General features: G+C 41.6%; 1 long non-coding RNA gene across 1 annotated transcript in view; it reads right to left on the bottom strand.

Moving 5' to 3' along the window:
- LOC145657091 (uncharacterized) overlaps nucleotides 1–19,727 on the bottom strand; it is a 33,154-nt gene that overhangs the window by 6,944 nt on the left and 6,483 nt on the right. The window contains exon 2 of the long non-coding RNA XR_014122950.1: nucleotides 1,344–1,664. This is a non-coding gene — a long non-coding RNA (uncharacterized LOC145657091). The remainder of the gene's footprint in view (nucleotides 1–1,343; nucleotides 1,665–19,727) is intronic.

The following is a 19,727-nucleotide window of genomic DNA, read 5'->3' as shown; positions in this document are numbered from 1 at the left end:
CTGCTCTGTGTGTGTGTGTGTGTGTGTGTGTGTGTGTTTATATATGTGCCTTTATCTGTATGTGTGTTTCAGAATATAAAAACTGATCCATTTGCCTGTGTTTTGTAACTGAAATATCAACCTTTACCATGCATGCAGTTAAAATGCTAATTGCAACACTTGTGCTTGTCTGAGTATGTGTGTGTGTGTGTGTGTGTGTGTGTGTGTGTGTGTGTGTGTGTGTGTGTGTGTGTGTGTGTGTTTTATGAGTTTAGGTGAGTGATTGATAGTAAATTCCAGCAGGCTTTGGTAACTGTTTTTGAAGACATTTTGAACTACCTGGTACAATATTGAACATCTTCAACTCAAAAGATCACTGAAGCATTTAATATTGTGAATGATTACACCACTCCTGCCATACTGAACGTTTTCAAGAAAGGTTAGGGTTAAAGGTTAGTGGAGCTCCAGGTGAGATAGAGGAAGGCTAGTGAGGAAGACTTGTGAGGAAGACTCGTGTAAACAAGACTCATGAAGACCTTCTGTAAACAATAAGGAAAAAACTGGCACAGACACTTGCTGTTACTCCACAGCAGCACAGACTCAGAAAACACACAAACACACACAAGAAATGAACTTCAGAATCAGCACAACCAACAGGCTGTTAGGGGTTTAGGGGTTTAGGGGTTTAGGGGTTTAGGGGTTAGGGGTTTAGGGGTTTAGGGGTTAGGGGTTTAGGGGTTTAGGGGTTAGGGGTTAGGGGTTTAGGGGTTTAGGGGTTAGGGGTTTAGGGGTTTAGGGGTTTAGGGGTTAGGGGTTTAGGGGTTTAGGGGTTAGGGGTTTAGGGGTTTAGGGGTTAGGGGTTAGGGGTTTAGGGGTTAGGGGTTAGGGGTTAGGGGTTTAGGGGTTAGGGGTTAGGGGTTTAGGGGTTAGGGGTTAGGGGTTTAGGGGTTAGGTGTTTAGGGGTCAGGGGTTTAGGGGTTTAGGGGTTTAGGGGTTAGGGGTTAGGGGTTTAGGGGTTAGGGGTTAGGGGTTTAGGGGTTAGGGGTTTAGGGGGTTAGGGGTTTAGGGGTTTAGGGGTTAGGGGTTAGGGGTTAGGGGTTAGGGGTTTAGGGGTTAGGGGTTTAGGGGTTAGGGGTTTAGGGGTTAGGGGTTAGGTGTTTAGGGGTTAGGGGTTTAGGGGTTTAGGGGTTAGGGGTTTAGGGGTTAGGGGTTTAGGGGTTAGGGGTTAGGGGTTAGGGTGGACAGGACCAGGCGTGAGGACTTGTATGGGTCACCCCAGCCACCCTGCTGCTTATAAAAGCAGCTTCTAGTCACCTACAGCAAAAACAGCTCAGGCTTCTGTTCCCACTCCACACGGTCCCTACCTGACGTTCCACTGCTGATATATTTCAGCCTCTTCTGGTGCGTTTTGCCATTGTAGTGAATCTGTGCTTGTGCAGCGGAGTTTAGCTGAATGTTACACACTTCACAGAGCATGTATGACCTGTGAGTGTCTGTGGGCGGGGCATCTAGTCCTGTTAACTCCACCCTGTCAGAATACACTTCCTCAAGTCCTGTTAACTCCACCCTGTCAGAAGAGACGTCCTCGAGTCCTGTTAACTCAACCCAGTCAGAAGACACACCCTCGGGTCTGGTGTCTTCAACCAGAGCCTTGCTGTCTACAGGGCTGGATGGACGCTTCACTCCTGAAATACACACGCGCACGCACACAGGGACAAAGAGAGAGAAAATACAAAGAAAGAAATACATTTAATACAATAAATCTGAAAAAGTCAGAAATGGAATTACTTTCCAGAGTAAATGCCACTACATATTACTGTATTTTTGACAGGTCGGGTGGGTTCTCAGTGTGCTTTTATTACCAGACCAGATCAAGTCAAAATGCAAACATGCACATAATCCTAAAAAATTAACAGTTCATCTGCCATCCACTAGGGGGAACCAGACCCCACCATGAACAAAAGTAATGGGTGAATGTATTCCTCTAAATGGGTGTATTATGGTTGAATGTTTTCTCTTTCTGGAGAAAAGAAAATATTGTTTATTTACATTCATTTGCAATTAAGTTCTCACTCACCCTTAGCACACACCCATGCACAAACACTGGACCTCTTTGACTTTGTACCCCTCCTAACCACCCCTCTCCACGCGCGCGCACACACACACACACACACACACACACACACACACACACACACACACACACACACACACACACACACCCCGCAGTTCAGTAGGCCATATTCTCAGTCTTTCCACAACTTCTATTAAAGCACTCAAAAACACTTCACCCTCAACTAAAATACCATTCACTAAGGACCCCATCACTCCACTACGATTAGGGTAACAAACACAGTACCAAACATCTACTAATCTTATTTACAAATTTATGATGTTCTGACATTTTTCTCAAACTACTGTAACATCAATAGCCATCATCTGTCATGATAAACCAATACAAATTTACAGAGGAATAAAACAATCTTGAATATCATTAACAGTATAATGATGCTGTTTAATATTGTAATTCTTATGATCAAAACTCTTGTACCTTTTTTAAAATAAGAATTATGATTCCAGCTCTCCTAACTATTGCAATTAAAAATACAGCATTATTAATTACAATTTCAGTATGAAGTGAATTAATTGTTCACTCCTACCACAGCCTTTTGACCTGTGTTCTTGATGTGTTTTTCTTAAAAAAAAAAAGTATTTTCTCTATATGATGGTAGTCTACTCTATCTTCATCTAACCCTCACCCTAGTCCACAGTATCCTAATCCAACCCTAGTCCACGCTATCCTAATCCAACCCTAGTCCACGCTATCCTAATCTAACCCTAGTCCACGCTATCAATGATAACCCTAATCCACGCTTTCCTAATCCAGCCCTAGTCCACGCTCTCCTAATCCAACCCTAGTCCACGCGCTCCTAATCCAACCTTCACCCTAGACCACTCTATCCTAATCTAATCCTAACCAGGTCCATGCTATCCTAATCTAACTCTCACCCTAGACCACTCTATCCTAATCTAACCCTAACCTAGTCAACTCTATCCTAATCTAACCATCACCCTGGTTAGAATTTATCAGCCTATCAGCAGCCTGCATCTATCAGCCTATCAGCAGAGAGCAGTGCATTGTACACCCCCACATACACGCTTAACCCTAATTCAAACACTAACCCTAACCTATTGTCAACACGAACTCTAACCAAAACCATTTTAGTTATTTTAGTTTTTAGTTTATTAAAAGACCAGTTACCAAAAACATTTGACAAATAACTCACTATTATTTTGATATAATAGTGAATAAAATTGGTGGACATCAGGAGAACTCATGACATTTAGATACACTGACTATTCATGAATGTGACTATGGACGTGGACGTGTCAAAAAATGCCCGAACTGCATGTCCTGAAATGTATGCAATACATGTGTAAGTCAATGAAAGACTCATGTGAGTTTGTGCGGGACATGCATGTGAGTCAGTGTGTAGGAATCAGTACAGGGTATGGGAGGAACAGTATGGGACATTTTTGGTTGATAGGAGAGAGAGAAAAGGAGAGGAAGAATGAGAGAGGGAGCGAAAGAGAGAGAAGAAAGGAGAGAGAGATACTACACTAATCTGTTTGCTGAGGACTTCTGGCATGACAAATGAGGTCAGGTGTATTTGCTCATTGTGTGTGTGTGTGTGTGTGTGTGTGTGTGTGTGTGTGTGTGTGTGTGTGTGTGTGTGTGTGTGTGTGTGTGTGTGTGTGTGTGTGTGCACGCGCACACGCAGGTGTCTGCAAGCATGTTTTAAATCAAGTGAGACTAGAATAAATTTAAATACCTAACTGATACCTTTGCCAGCTCAGCCCATGAGACACAGCTTTCTGACAGTGTTCTCATTTCTTTGGTTTAGTGTACTTCAACTTTCAAATACACTTCGTTTAGTGACATAAGATATCAAATTTGTCATTACCCTGAAGGTTGTTATGAACACCTTTATAGAAGCTCTGTGCTCAGGGATCTCAGAAAGGATCACAGTAACTCCATCTCACCTGTACAATATTTTCAAACAGAAAGCACATTTTCAAAGCCTGGTTAATCCAGTAAAACACAAACACCACACATCTAACCCTAACCCTAACCACAAACATCTAACCCTAACCCCAAACCACAAACACCTAACCACAAACACTATCCCCAAACACCTAACCATAACACCAAATACCAAACCCTTTTCAGCCTTAGATCAGAGATTGGAAGCATGACTATCTGGTAGGCACAGGGGTGGTGTCCTCTGAGTCACTGCAGGAAGGAGATGTTGGAGGAAGAGGAGTATCAGGGAATTGTTGAGCTGAGAGTCTCATTGTGGAGCAGTAGGGCTAAAGGTCAGGGGTTTGGGTTCACACCTGAGTCAGAGCTATTCAAAAACACCTTAAACTCAGTGGCTCTGTCCACATTCCCCTCAACCTCTCTTTGCTCTCCTGTAGCCAGTAATGGTTCTTATTCTCTTCTAAACCTTCACACTGTGAAGGTCCATGGTTTATAGTTGGGGAAGCAGTCCAACTGTTTTTGTGAGAGCTCCGTTGTCCACAAAGAAGTTATAGTCGAACTCTACAGTATTATTCTGTGTTGGGGCAGTGGTAGCTCATTGGATAAGGTATTTGACTTGTAATTGGAAGGCTGCTGGTTCAAGTCCTGCCACTGTTGGTCCCCTGAGTAAGACCCTCAATTGCTCAAGTTGTACTCTGTCATAATTGTCAGTTGTTTTGGATAGAAGTGTCAGCTAACTGCCATAATTGTTTCTAGCCTTATTAAGTTCAAGTATTTAAACACTGTTGTGTTCTTGCTGTTCATTGTATTTGAATGGTGGTATTTCTGTGTTTGGTTGTTATGAATGTTGGTTTGGCTGTGTTAGAAAGCCCGTCGTTTTTTCGTAGCCTGTTTGATTCTAGCTGTTTTGTTTTTCCTTACCTCTGTATGTTACTTCCTAGTTTCTGTTATAGCCTGCTTCCCCTGTTTGTCTTCGTGTGTTTTTGCCTTGTTATTCCGAGCCTTTGTTTTTTTCTAGCTCCTGTGCATACTATCCTAGCCCTTGGCTTATTTATCATGTATCCCCAAAATCTCCATGTTGGCTCTATGACCCTGGACTACCCTAACGACTACGACTCTGGATTTGCCCCTAATAAATCTTTCTCTTCTCCGCACACACGTCCGCCTCCTTACCGCTCACCTAGTGGCTAACATTTTGCACACCAGCACCAGAAAAGTGACGTATGGATTTGAGCAATTGATCCACGGTTGGGATGGAATTTTTCTGTGTGAAAGCAAACCAGCAAGAGTGATCCCTTCTCTAACCAAGCTGATAAACAGTCCTGTGAAAACTAAAATTCAGTGGAGCAGAGTGGAGCTCCAGTTACTGTTGGCACCTTGGACTGAACCCCTGAGTCTGTGAACCGATCTGAACTGTTAACGCCACTGATGGGACACTTAGGATGGAATATCTCTCCCTGACTGGACAGATTGGTTCATGACATGGATAACTAAAAGTGGTTACAAAATCCAGGATCAGATTTTAAATGTGTGGTGTGTAGTGGGAGACCTGTTTACTGTCTCCTTTCCTCTGTCTCTTCTCTTCAACTGTACACTCCCCGAGTGGCCAGTACACTTGTGTACATAATCAACCCCTCAATGAAAAACAGCTACCATACCACATGAACACCTGTTCACAAACATCCGAGTCTAAACACCAGCCGCACGTCAGACACAAACAACACAAGCAGGGCATCCAGAACTAGCCAAGCTTCAACCGAACAGTAGCCAAACCAACCCCCACCAAAATGAGGGTCGGAATGATTGAATTATGATCTTGGCCAGTTTACCATTATTATAATTATAAAGCAAACATTAGCAGGAAAATTGCATTTGAGCTGTTTGCAAGCTGCATAACACATTTAAGTCCCTCATCACAATCAAGACATCCAGATACAGACACTAATCCACACAACCAGAGCATCAAATATCCCAGAGGCAGAAAATAAAGTGAAAAGAAACGACAAAGAAAAAAGATAAGAGCCGGATAGACATCTGGACAGAAAGCCTTGCTATAATGTCACATGTAGCCCTCACACTAACATTGAATTATTACAAGAAAATGACAACTATTTATTTCACCATTTTGAGCAGTGCCGAGTAATTTTCAAAGCAGATTCACAGACTACAAATCTGAAATAATCCCTCACTCACTCACTCCCTCACTCACACAGAAATAGGACAGCTCGGACAGCTCAAATAGCTGAAGACCCTTCCCATGACTTAACCAGCGTACGTCCGCACACAATCAATCCTCCATATTCCCAGTCAAGCTCGTAAAGTAATGACTAACTAAGCTGAAGGTTTTTCTCAGTTCTGTATATCCTTACCCCTTGTTCTCTCACTCAAAGGCAAAAGGGTGAGGAAATCTTCCTTGATAATGGCATCATTAAACACCATGGAAACGAATTAAATACCATGCGAACAGATTAAACACCATGTAAACGAACACGACAAACTGGCCGCATCAGTTATATCCACAAATTCGTCAAATTGCAGAGAAAAGAATTACAGTAACTTAAACGTGATAATTGAAGCAGCGATCGTCTTGCATGGTCTTGGAAATCAATCTGTCAATTGCAATCGACTGGTTGGCGACCGCTGGGTTAGACCAATACAGAGCGCTCAGAGTGGAAACAAAAATGGCTTCCATCACATTTCTGTTCTTTTAAGCCACCACAATTACAGTGCCACTCATACCTGGTACACCTGCCTGGCCACTAACACACACACACACACACACACACACACACACACACACACACACACACACACACACACACACAAAAAAACTGTGTTACAGTTAGAAAGCCTTCTACATTACATAGTATTACTGTACTTTATGTAAACTCCATCGTATGACTGAACTATTTTTGAGGGTAATGAACAAATTAAATAATTTCATTTAATAAGATAATTGGCTCTAATAAGCTTTGAAAATGTCAGTGTCTTTTGAGACGAAAAGCTATAAGTTGTACTGTTGCACATGAAATTGATCAGGAGACGTTGTGTCACATAGTCACCACAATCACAGCCAATGACAGAAACATGTGACTTGAGAGGGTGAAAGGTGAAAGGTGACAGGCTTGTTAGGTCAAATTGTGTCAGTGGGTTGGGGAATATAAATGGTGATGGCAAAAATTTTAACTGGGACACTCTGGGAATGCTGATGTGCATGTGAGAGAAGAATAAAGTTAAAGAGATCCAGTAGAGAGCGTCTGTATGTGAGTATGAAGAGTATTATTAGTGAGTGTGATGTTTAGGATACAGTAGAGAGGGTCTGTGTGTAACGTGTGTGGCCCGAGTGCCGAAGGGTGAGGGGTAGGACGCACAGGCTCCAGTGACGTGGAAGAACATTTATTAACACATGAAGACAACGGCACTCACACGTATTACAGACACGATAAACACGGATACATCTAACAATGACGAGAATAACATTTAACGTTACCATTAACATCAACATGCTACATCCACATTAACACGTTACGTCAACGATGACCAACACTCTGCACACTTTGACATGGGTTTATATACATTTAGACAAACAGGGTGCAGGTGTGGTTACAAACAACCCTTCCACTGCACGTGGTAGGCCAAACCACGTGGTTGCGAGAGGCAAGCGTTCTGTGACACTGTGTGTGAGTATGCTGAGTATTATTAGTGACTGTGATGGTTAAGGAAACAGTAGAGAGGGTCTGTATGAGTATGATGAGTATTATTAGTGAGTATGATGTTTTAGGATACAGTACAGAGGGTCTGTATGAGTATGATGAGTATTATTAGTGAGTGTGATGTTTTAGGATACAGTAGAGGGGGTCTGCAGCTTCAGGTTTTTTTGCCTAAGTATCACAAGGGACCTGACATGGACCACCCACACAAGTTCCTTCAGGTTCCTCTGGACAACTCACACAGGTTCCTCCAAGTTCCTCTGGACCACTCACACAGGTTCCTTCAGGTTCCTCTGGACCACTCACACGGGTCATGTGATGACATAGGCAGTGTCTCCTCTACTTCTAGGCTGTGGAGGTGTGCATTCTATGAAATTTAGATTAATTTAGAAGATTCTGATATATAAATGCGATGATATTTATTAGATGCTATTATTAATCTTAGAGCAGAGGCACATGAAAAGTGTCACACACAGACACACAAACCAATTTGAGTACAGAGGGTTGACTGTCTCCATAATTTTCACCAACCAAAAAAATTCAGTGTGCTGTGTCAACACAGCCTTTAAAATAATAAATGGTTATTCAGTGAGAGCACTGCTTGTTTTGTATGTGTGTGTGTGTGTGTGTGTGTGTGTGTGTGTAATGTTATAAATGGTTATTCAGTGAAAGATAGAGTTAGGGTTAGGGTCAGGATTAGGGATTAGGACTAGGGTTTAAGATTGTTTTGTATTAAGATTTCCTACTGCCTGATTGTGTCACCTGCTCAACACAAGGGACCCCTTATCTTGTATACTGTATACTGTGTGCTGTGTGATGTCCCTCTTTACCAGGGGTTTGACAGTGACCACTGTCCTCTTTTCCCTGGTGAAACTGATGTATAAAAACTGGGTGTCAAGTCAAGATACAAGTTTGGGACTCAAATGAATTTTAAACCCTCAAAGTCCTAAATCCCAAAGTCCTACATCATTTAAAATATGAAATATATACTTGTATTCAAAATAATCATATCGTCATGCCCAGGTCACAGCCCCTGTGTTTTTCATGCCCTGTTTATTCCTGCAGGTCATATATAAGCTTCGAAGAGAGACAGAGACAGAGACAAAGAGAGAGAGACAGACAGTGTCCTGAGTATGAGTCAATTTGGCTTCTTTCCAAATCATCAAATTGACCACATCTTTACACACAGTGATCAAACATGTTAAACCAAACATGGAAAAGTCTACATCTGTTCTGTAGATTTCATGAAGGCACGTGACTCTACTTGGTGTGAGGAAGGTGTATTACACTCTCCTACAGAGTGGAACCAGGGCTAAAGCGTATAATGAGTTCTTCACTCAATAAAGAGGCTACAGTCTGAGTGCGACACTGTTTAACGTCTACAGTAATAAGTCGGTGCAGCTAGAATAGTCTGCAGCCTCCGGTCTAGCTCTGCAGGACGGGGAGGTAAAGTTCCTGCTCTACACAGACAACCTGGTGCTGCTGTCCCTGAGTTAGCAAGGGCGACAGCAGCACTTGGACCTGCTGGAGGTTGACTGAAGAAACCCTGTAGGTTAAAGTCTTACAGAGCCAAGAGCAAGAGAAGAGTCTCTCAGTCAGCTGGTTCTGAGACTGTAACACACACCACAGCATTGTCTAACCCCCCACCCCCCCAGCTCAACACTAACAGTAAGACCAGATATTTACAGCACTGGGAAAACAAACCCAGGCTCAGAAAGTATGAATATACTATATCCAAGCACAGTTATGAAGTATATGCATATAGTTTATAAACATCTTTTTGTAAATGTTGCCAAAACCTTTATTTTAAATTATTATTTTTATTCCCTAGCGTTGTCACCTATTTTGTAATTATTTTTTGTATTTTTATTGTGAATTTTTCTTGTTGTAATGCTTTGGCAACATTGTTTTCATACTTTGAATCTTGAATCTTGTCAGTTTAAACATGCAATAAAGCAGTAATTACACTGTAATATTGCTGTTACTGCACATGGTCACTCCAGTAAAGCTTACTGAACTGAACTGATTATATCCACACAGACCCAGATGAACACAGACACAGCCCTGAGGGCTAGCCATCCTCAGAAATTAATCTGCTCAATGACATTTACACTTTAAAACTAGTTTTTCAAATCTCCTGTCTTATTACTGAGTGTGCTCTTTCTAGATTTGAAACAGATGGGTCAGAGCAAAATCTGGAGATGGCAATGGAGCATGGAGGACAAAAACTACTTAGCCATGACAAACACTCACCAGAGAGAAAGGATTTCGCTACAGAAGCTTGTGAACTTTGGACAGGGTTTGAACTTTTATTCATGCATTAGTTTGATGACCAGGGACAGTACACAAGAACTGGAGACAACAGGAGTAGTAACACTGGTGTATATGTAAGACTGTTGTAGATTTGCCTCAAGGGTGAACACACTCTACAACACAGGACAGTCAAAACCAGATGGAAGCTGGGGATGTGAGGCAGAAACAGATGACAGAACATGTACCGAAAGAGAGGGAGCGAGGGATAAGGTGGGAGGTTGAAGGAGAGAGAGGAAGAGAGGGACAAAGAGAGATTGTCTACATGTTGCTGTTTGTGCATGTTACTTGTGTTTATGAAAAATGCTTTGGCAAAACAATAAGATTGTCATGCCAATAACACTCATTTAAACTGAAAACACATCTTTAAAATGCATCTTCCTCACAGCTTTAAATAATATTCCCTCATATTCTGTCCGATTGTCTGTTTTCTTACCCTACTGTTAGTTTCTGTAGACTGGTGCTAGACTGGTCGGTTTGGTTCCTACTGGAGAGCTACTGAAGCTTAACATTTAGATGGCCCAGGTGCTTCGATGCCCGAGCTTTCCAAAATTGACCACAGATGTCACTTATCAGCACAGCACACATCAGTCATGTTATTAATTAATTTCTTGACCTCACTTCATTCTAGAGACTCGGGGTTAAACTCTTCTAAAAAGTCCAGGTAGAAGTCAGGACCCACTAACCGTTCACCTGGGTAGGTGCTTCTAAACCCAGGCAGTAACTCTCCATAATCAGTATGTGCTCAACTCTCAGCACACCACCCCAAACACACACACAATCAAGCACGCAAAAACACACACTAAATAAAATCAGTCACTTGGGCAATGATCTTCCGCACTGACCTGCATAACTATTCTTAATCTCTCAGCACTCTGATAACTGTTCCTGAGTCTGCACACAGGCATTCTGGCATGCTTATCACATGATTACCCCCATCCTGGTGTTACCATGGTGATAAGGTTCTCCTTTTGGGGTAAACTTTATCTTCACATCTCATTACCCATTACCTGCTGATCCACCCATTCACACTTTGTGAATTTTTTATTCTTTCCTGTTTATATTCTTGCCTTCATTGTAACAGAACCAGAGGATGGGTTTCTAGATTTCACAGCAGGACAGGGTCATCTTATCTGATGAGTTTAAGACATTTACATTTTACGTTTATAGCATTTATCATTGCTTAAGATAAACCTTATGTATTTTGCACTTCTAGGTATCAGCATTCATCCCTGTATTCTACAGTATTCTAGTTCATTGGTATGTTTAATTCTAACCTACTATACTGTACTTGAATACATTCTATGAGTAAATGACAAAGCACTTTTGTAAGTCACTCTGGATAAGAGCGTCTGCTAAACGCCATAAATGTAAATGTAGTTTAAGACAGCAGATGGTTTGTGTATTGCTCATGTTCTGTGTTGTCTGGTAGGGGACAATGCCATAACCAGGTATATAGAGCCACTCCACAGTTCGCACATTAGAGGAAACTGGGTAGAACTAGAACTGGAACCATTACTGTGTTGAATACAGAAACTGGAAGAAGAGAAAAAAACAAACAAAAAAAACCACTCCACCATCCACTATCTAAACATTGTTCAGGTACTGTATGGACTTTCACCAATACACACTTTCTGCACTGTCCTGTCACATGCACTTCTTGTCTTCAAGAAGACAAGCTGCAATGATGGATGGTAATAGCAGGGGGGAAAAAATGCACATTTCATGCAATTACACATGCCTGTCACAGAGGTCGCCAATTTTCCCAAACTTACACAGTGCAGATTTTATGTATGTATTGTTGACAAAGTTTTTATCCTGTTGTTGCATCACTCATACCATGTTCCTTTGGTTTTGCTTTGTTGCAGTCTCCAGCTTGTTTGGTGTTTTGTGCACCTGTGTCCTGCGTCCTCTCCCCAAACCAACATGGGATACAGCAGTTATCGGGATGGACTCACGTTTACGTTCGAATGATTTAAATGTTCTGTAACTAGATAGTAGATACCCAAAGGATGTGGATGGAAATATCAAAGTGGATTTTTGTTCCCTGGTTGCCAAGTTCACCTGAATTATGCTAGTTAGCTAATGACCATCTAAGATTTGACTAGCATCAATCATTACAGTTTCCAAAAAACTACGCTCATAAACAATACTGTCAGTGTACAGCCTACAGCTGGGTGTAATGTCAGGGTGTGTTGATCAGTAATAAATATATAAACAGTGTCATTGTAGTCCAGTGTGTAACGGCCCGAGTGCCGCAGGGCAAGGAGCAGAACGTTCTGACTCCCTCGACAGTAATAGACAATTATTGTGACACACGGAAGACAAGGGCACTCACATAAACGATGTAAACATAGCACATGAAACATCGCGAAATACAAACTTGCAACGATAAACGTATGTATACAGGTTTAACGACTGACAACACAGCGCACACCAACGTCGGTTTAAATACAGACAAAATACATTAAACCATCTGCAGGTGTGCGCAGACACGAGGGGCGTGGCTACAAATAAAACAATTACACCGAGTTCCACTGCAGGCAGCGGGCTGAACCACAAGACCAGTGGAACTACGAAAAGTTAAATATGTCCAGCAAGTGTCTAACCGTTACTGACACGTTACATTCAGGTGTAGTTTTAATTTTAAAAAATTGTTTTTTTTATTAAATAAAACACATTTTTCTTCTTAATACTGTTTTTGGTTCTAACCATATCGTGATATCGTAAATTGTGATTAAAATGCAAGGAAATGATCATGATAATACATTTTAGAATGGATACATGTCTAGTTAACCTGAATGTATTAACTAGCTTCGGTTAACTATAACTGTATGACCTTTTTTTACACGGTTCTTTCCAGGCCAGGCTCAGTATAATAAGCACTGAACCGTGTGTCCTGTCAGCACTTCGATCACTGGACTCTGAAAACATAAAATACTGGGAGACATATTGTGCATTGTGAAACTGCAAAGTGCAAATACCACGACACTGCATTTTTACATACAACAACTTCTGTGCAGTATTCTATAAGCGGTTAATACTTTTCCTTTAAGGAGTTTTTCTGTTGTTAATATCAGTCAAAATCAGCTTTCGAAATGTATTTGAATTATACATGAACCCTAACCCTATGTGACATTTTAGAACAGGCCAGACGTTTGCAGATAGCCGAGGTTTATTCATAGCAGAATGATAAACAATTGCAAACGCGAAACAAGTGAAAGTAGAAGCCAGATATACACACTAGTAAACTGGTGATGAGGATCTGGTGCGGCTGAGTTGCAGTAATGTACTGAGGGCGGTTCTGTGACACTCTAACCCTCTATCACACACACACACACACACACACACACACACACACAAATATAAAATAAAATGTAAAAAAAAAATACAGGAAGAAATTTGCTAAACTTGCTAAATTTGCGCTTAAAAGAATTGGGATAAATTGCTGTGGAATAAATAAGGGACAACCTTAACCCTGACTGACCATTTCTAACCCTGACCCTGACCCTAACCTAAACCTAATCCTGACCCTGGCCCTAGTGCCAATAATGGTCTGGGTATTTTGCCTTCATCTACAGACAATAGCCATTTAGCAATTAGCTAAAACCAATTTAACTTAATTTGATGTTTTCATCCAAATATGGTTATAAAAATATGAAATAATTAGTCAGAACTACAGAAAGAGTATTATGGGGTACAAAGACATAAAGCATCAAAGTAGTGTGTGTGTGCTCTCTCTCTCTCTCATGAAAGCCTGTGGGGTGTAAACAGCCAAACTATCACATAACCCTAAGCATATTAAAGCAGAACAGTGAGTTGAGAAAAGAGAGAAACAGAATAAATCAGAAAAAAATATGAGTGAAAAAGTTACCTAGCAATTATTATTTGCTGTTGGCACTGACAATCCAGGCAGGTAGGGACAGTTTGGGCTGGTGTGTGTGTGTGGTGTATGTACTTGCAGTGAGATACTAATCAGGCCGTGCTTTGAATCTGACAGCACATACACATGGTACTATGTTCCAGCTGAGGGAGCAGGCCTTTCCTGGAGGGCAGGCCGCCTCGCCTGTCTAGCTGAAAGCTTGGCTGTGTGCCGCTCCCCTGCCACACTGCTCAAGTGCTCAGGTGCTGGGCAGCGCCAGGTATCCTGTCACCTCAGCGAGCTGTACGCTGTCTCCCGCCGTGTCAGGAACAGCGTGAAATAACTTAGTGCCTGGAGGGGTCACCCAGAATAGTCCACTATTTTGACTTTGTCATGTCCCCTCCCTCTGTGTCGCAGCTCCCATGAAACTTAGTACTTACAGGAAATTCTGTTCCAATGACAATGTCCACCATCTGACTTTGGTATGGTATCTCTCTCTGCCTTTATCTCGTGTCTCGTCATTCTCCGCCCATTTTGGGATTCAGGTGTTTACTTTTATTTCTGCTCTTAGGGAACATGGAAGTCAGTATCAAATGAAAATATGGATCAATAGAAAAAAAAAAAGATTTGATGATCAATTGATGATTGGTTAAGATTTGCCTATCAGATTACACTAGGCAAATTCTTAGTCAAGAACACCTCTTGTGCTGGTCTGTTTATACCTTAGAAGAAATATACGGAGATGGGGGAGGGATGAGCGTGACGATTCCCTACACCGTGTTTGGGTAAATTTCCTACACCGTGTAGATTCATTCACACATTTCACAGGTTTGGTGCATTAGTGTAGTGTAGGCAGCAAGCGGTTTAATGTGTCTGGTTACCATCTCGCTTCTACAATGCAGGCTGAATATTTACTTACATAATTTAATAGAATCTTTAATCTAATGTCATTTTCATTCATATTTCATGATCTGTAGTTAATGTAATGTATGTTATCACAACCTTTGTGTGATCATATTTATATAAATAAAGGGGGGGGCTGACTGAAAAATGTTAATAAATGTTTAATAATAATGGTTATTGTTAATAGTTATGGAAACTATACACAAACTTTGGATTTGCTCTTGAGCTACAGTGTTTGTGCAATTAACTCTTATTCTAAATGCCAGAACAAAGTCCACCTCATAACGCTGAGGATTGTGGAAGTTGTTAACCCAAAACCGATCACACAACCAAACAAAAAATTCACAATGAAATTTTTTTTTTTTTCCTATGCACCGAACATGGCCACAGAATTGGTTATGGTGCTCTGTAGTATCGATCAATATGATTTAGTCATGTTGGAAACCATACTTTCATCCTGCTGAGGGCTGTGATGATGCCACTCTCACACAACAAACACCACCACATGTATGCTGATCTCTGCCATGCCAAACACAGCTGGTTATTAGGGGCACTGTCATAATGCCGTTAAGTCATGCGTGACATTTAAATGAAGCAGAGAATGTGTGTCAAGGACGAAGCCAGAAGGAATTAAAAGACCATTAAATGGGCCATGCTAATGCTATTTATGGATGAGGGAGGGAGGGAGAGAAGGAGGGGGAGAGAGGTGGGTTTGGCAGGGAGTGGGGGGTGGTAAGTAAATAAAAATTTTACAAATATACTTTACGTTCTACAGGGTTCATTTGTACTACAATGTACTTTATGCTCTTAAACGTCATACCATCACTTTGCCAATACAAGTGTTAATATTTGTCATACCAATAAAGAATCCATGAAAAAAATAGTTCATCTGAACTGAGAGAGAGAGAGAGAGAGAGAGAGAGAGAGTGAGAGTGTGTAATACCAGGAGCAGTCTAGATGATATTTCTGTCTTTCACAATGCTCACTTTGGCCAGACTAGATAATATTGTTTCTTGTTCACGATGGTCACTGTCAGATTAGGCAGATTATCGGGTCAGGAGACTGTCAACACTCCAATTTTGACACCAACCAATCACCACTCACATCCATTTGAACGGCTACAACCAGCTCAGGTTAGAGGGTTGGGTTTAGGGGTTAGGGGGCATCTGTGATGCCACACCACCGTTCTTCGATTGTGTCCCATTCTTTGCTCCTGGACGCTGGAATCAGGCTGAATTTGTGTTGTCTGATCCCGACACAGTGTATACATCAGTGAAGCATATAAATCTGTGTATACATCAGTGAATCATATACAGCAGCGAAGCGTATATCAGCGCATACATCGGTGAACTATATATAATCAACATATACATCAGTGAAGCATATATCTCAGCATATACACAGTGTATACATCAGTGAAGCGTATACATCAGCATATACATCAGTGAAGTGTATACATCAGCGAATAGTTCAGTGAAGCGTATACATCAGTGATGCATATACATCGGCGTATACATCAGTGAAGCGCATATATCGGCGTATATATCAGTCAAGCATATATATCACTGAAGTACATATATTAGTGTATATATCATTGACGTGTATACATCAGCGTATACATCAGCATATACATCAGTGTATGCATCAGTGAAGCGCATGTCAGTGCATACATCAGCGAGACACATACGTCAGCATATACATCATATAGCAAAGCAAGTACATCAGTGTATACATTAGCATATACACAATGTATACCTCAGTGAAGCGTACATCTCAGCATATACATTAGTGAAGCGCATGTATCAGCGTATACATTAGTGAAGCGCATACATCAGCGAACCATATAAATCAGCATATAAATTAACATATACATCAGCGAAGCATAAATATCAACGTATTTATCAGCGAAGTGTATACATCAGCGAAGCAAATACATCAGTGTATACACAATGTATAAATCAGTGAAGCGTACATCTCAGCATATACATCAGTGAAGCGTATACCTCAGCGTATACATTAGTGAAGCGCATGCATCAGCGTATACATTAGTGAAGCGCATGCATCAGCGTATACATTAGTGAAGCGCATACATCAGCATATACATTAGTGAAGCGCATACATCAGCGAACCATATAAATCAGCATATAAATCAACATATACATCAGCGAAGTGTATATATCAACATATCTATTAGTGAAGCGTATATATCAGCATATATATTAGCGTATATATCAGCGAAGCGTATATATCACTTAAACGTATATATCAGCAAATATATCAGCGTATACATCGGTGCTACATATATATGCCCTGTGTTCTCACTGGAATCTCATTTGGCATTAGCAAAAGTTAATTATTCCCTAACTGGTAAACACATTTGCATTACAAGACTGTGCTGAGGCGTTTTTTCCTGATTCTGTATACGTTTAAAGACAAAGTCAAAGTTACGTCACTGATGTTCAAATACAGAGCATGAGCAGGTGAGAGCCAGTACCTGCCAGCAGTATATACGGAAACTACCTTCTATAGATAATTAAGAGTCTTATAACCATCACTACACAATAAGTCTCCATTCCATCTAACGCATGTGGTCTAAGAACCTGAATCAGTTCTTTTCTTGTACTTCATTAATCTATTTCTACTACTTTTGCTCAGATACCACTTTCGCACACATAGTAAAACACTAAGTTTTAGGAGAATTAAAGTTTCAGGTTCACCCAGATCACACAACCAAACAAGAAAACAGACAGATGAGGGCACAAACTCACATAGGCACACGTACATTACACAGATGCACACACAGACATGTGTGCGCGCGCATACGTGCACAAACACAGTGCCTTCTTTCATACTCAAATCTTTGAGGAACTGGAGATCCCTTAGCCTACCTGCCCTTAACCACACTAGGCCTCTGTCTGTGTGTGTGTGTGTGTGTGTGTGCATGCGCGCACATGTGTGTGCATGCACATCTGGGCCTATACAGAAGCATGCACTGTTCAGAGGTACAGGTTTGCTTCACTGAGGATGTGTGTGTAAGACCCACTTAAAAGCCAAAGTCAAACGTGAAAAATTGGTTTTTCCACACACTGCTGAAGGAGGCTTGGGCATCACACGTGTGTATGACGTACAGCTCAGTGGTCAGAGCACCTGTGTTTACAGGCACACACACGGGAGGAGGTGTCTAGAAGACAGCAAGAAACAGAGGAAGCATCGAGTGAGAAACAGAGGGAGCATTGAGAGAGAAACGAGGAGCATTGAGTGAAAAACAGGGGGAGCATCAAGAGAGAAACAGAGGGACGAGAGAGCTGAAGCATTAGCAAGGCAGACCAGCTACTCCAAGTCCAGCACAGACAGGCAGTAGGCATGGACATCTTTAGGATTAGGGATAGTATTAGGATTAGGGTTTGACACCCCATGTGGCCAGGGTTAGGGTTAAGATTAGGGTTAAGGTTAGGATTAGGTTTTGCTAGCCCATGCCGCACATGTGGCCAGGTCCCTGGGTGTTGTTCAGCAGCACATCTCTACACAGTGTGTTCTGATTGGCCAATTTAACTTATCAATTAACCTTAAGTGATGAGTTAATAGGTTAAATTTCATGCCCGTTTTTGCAGATAGTGGACACTTGTTTGGGTGGACATTTGTTTGGGGCCCTTTGAGTTTCCTAAATTGTTTTCCTGTCATGTACTACTGGCGCTCTCTCTCTTTGTTTCTCTAGTGTGCCACCTGATGTACAGTTATGATGATGTGGTTGAGCGGGAGAGTCAAGGAGATTAATCACAGGAAAGAGGACATGATTGGGCGGAGGGGATCTGTTTGGGTATAGGGTGTGATGAACTGCTACTGGTAAGGCTTTGGTTACCTCCACCAGCATGATTGGTTGGGATGTACCAGCTCTTAATCTGTAGTGTATTCACACTAATGTTGGTTAGAGAACCCAGTTATTACAGTTATACAAGTTGGGGGGGGGGGGGGTCTTTAACCTCTGATTAGTGTGTATGTGTGTAAGAGCCACAGTCCTTAAGCAGGCCTTCTTGACATTTCCCCTTGCACACTCAAGACTAATTGCACATCCTCTAAGTGATGGGCTGTCACTCCGTGTCTCATTAGAGCCAGGCAGGACCCCAACCTCCATCTGTCTGGCTGGCTGGCTGTCCCCGTTTACCACTGGCATGTATAATAAAACATCATAAACTGGAAATTATAATTTTACAAAGTGACCGAGTTCAAATTCAGTTCAGACTAGTGTGACTGAATAGGGGCATATATGTTACTATGAAAGTCATAAATCAAAGTCTTCCTCAGGGTTATAGAGACGTCGTCAGGATGACAACACCCCTCTTGAATAAAAGTGCTTTGATTCACAAACTGCACTTATGTTACAGAAACCCAGTCCTTTTTACCAAAGTGACATTCTCACAGTATCATTAAAGAAATAGCACCACTACACCTTTCACAACATCCTAAATGTAGGCTCATTTCAGTATTTCAGGTGAACATGGTAACCCTTCTGTTTTGTGTATACTGTTGCTCTGTGTGCATTCTGAATTTTTGTTGTGCTAGACAGCCTGTCCTTTCCTCTGTGGACACCAGGCATTAGGGTGGAGTAGTTAGCGTTGCCATACAGACACCAGACATTAGGGTGGTGCCGTTGGTGTTGGCGTAATAATCTGGGTAAGGGTAATTTGACTCCCTCCAAAGAGGAAACCAAAACTACACCTGTGGATGGACACACCCCCAACCAAACCTACACGTGGGTGGATGAGTGACGGCACTGGTAGTGACATGGCATTAGTGCTGTTGTTGGTGTATCAGGCACACACTCCATGAACAAGGTAACGCTACCATCTCTAACCATGACACTACCATGTGTTAGAAGAGTCAGGAGAATGTGTTGATCCTCAGAGTCTCATCGTTATTGGAG

Source organism: Electrophorus electricus, chromosome 3, assembly GCF_041902795.1.
Source record: "Electrophorus electricus isolate QZ-2024a chromosome 3, ASM4190279v1, whole genome shotgun sequence".
Lineage (NCBI taxonomy): Eukaryota > Metazoa > Chordata > Actinopteri > Gymnotiformes > Gymnotidae > Electrophorus > Electrophorus electricus.
Note: the sequence above shows the minus strand (reverse complement) of the source record. Positions and strands in the feature narration are given on the sequence as shown.